Source organism: Eurytemora carolleeae, unplaced genomic scaffold, assembly GCF_000591075.1.
Source record: "Eurytemora carolleeae unplaced genomic scaffold, Eaff_2.0 scaffold453, whole genome shotgun sequence".
Classification (NCBI taxonomy): domain Eukaryota; kingdom Metazoa; phylum Arthropoda; class Copepoda; order Calanoida; family Temoridae; genus Eurytemora; species Eurytemora carolleeae.
In genome coordinates, this window is record NW_019396460.1 from 250,764 (window position 1) to 251,943 (window position 1,180).

Genomic DNA, 1,180 nt, shown 5'->3' on the forward strand with positions numbered 1-1,180 from the left:
ATAGTATATATATATATATATATATATATATATATACCCAAATATGTGAATGGTCCCTTTAATTAAGCCAATTAAAGCTTATTCAAGTCGAAACTTCCCAGGTTTAGGACACTAATCCGGTTAAAATTCAGGTTCACATTTAGGTTTAGGTTTGGTTTGCACTCTAGGCAGTGTAGAAGTTGAGGACAACAAATCGTTTTCTAAATTATTTTGAACAAAATTATTGAAGTTGTAAATTCTACTCCTTCTTTCATGGTTTAACAGCAGTTTTCGGTACTTGAATCTTTTGTAATATCATCAGTATCATCATCATCATTCTCTTCGTCATCGTCGAAGTCATTGTAATTGACGGCATCGTCTCGTATCTTGGTAGAGTCATCTTTGTTGACATTTGTATTTTTATGAAAGAAATTCTCTAACCCTTTTCCTCCTTTGGGTTCTTAACTTCTACGGTTGTTTCATTGTCTTTAGAAAATCTGCTGAAAAATGAAATGTTTTCATCATGATCGTTAACGACTCAATCCCAGAGAACTAGTTCTGACCCTTGATTTCTGATTAGCTGTTCGGTTTCTACAATCAACGGACATTAACGTAAGATTAATTAAATAAGTCTAAAGTTTAATAAAATGAGGAGATCTAGCATTGATATCGATATCCACAATTCTAAAGTTTTCAGCTCTGATTTCTTTTTCCTAAATCCGCTTAAAAAATGTGCTAATCTACCCGCCTTTTTTTTCTTCTCGATTTGTTCAGGTTTCTCAATTTCCTCGCTCTTCTTCAGATCATCCTCGTCTTCGGTAGTTACTAGTTTCAGCAACTGTTTTAGTTAGAATTTAGAATGTATGGGTGGCAAAGGAGCAGGGCCCTTTAAACTTTCCTCTCTAAAACTGAATATTTTCAAATACCATTTAAATATTGATCGCAGAAATGGCTATATCCGGTCTAAATTTGAATGTGACTCTCAAATGGTGTTTGTGAAAAAATTATCAAATGTGAATTTTTTTAGAAACAAAATGTATTTGCGTTGTTGACAGTTTTTTAAAAATGAATAAATTGATAAAACCAACAAGAAATAAAGTATTATTTTCTGTTCAATAAAAATGTGATTAACTAGTTGACATCTTGTCTGCACATGAACAATATACCAGGGCAGAATATGATTACAGTGTTTTTCTAATGG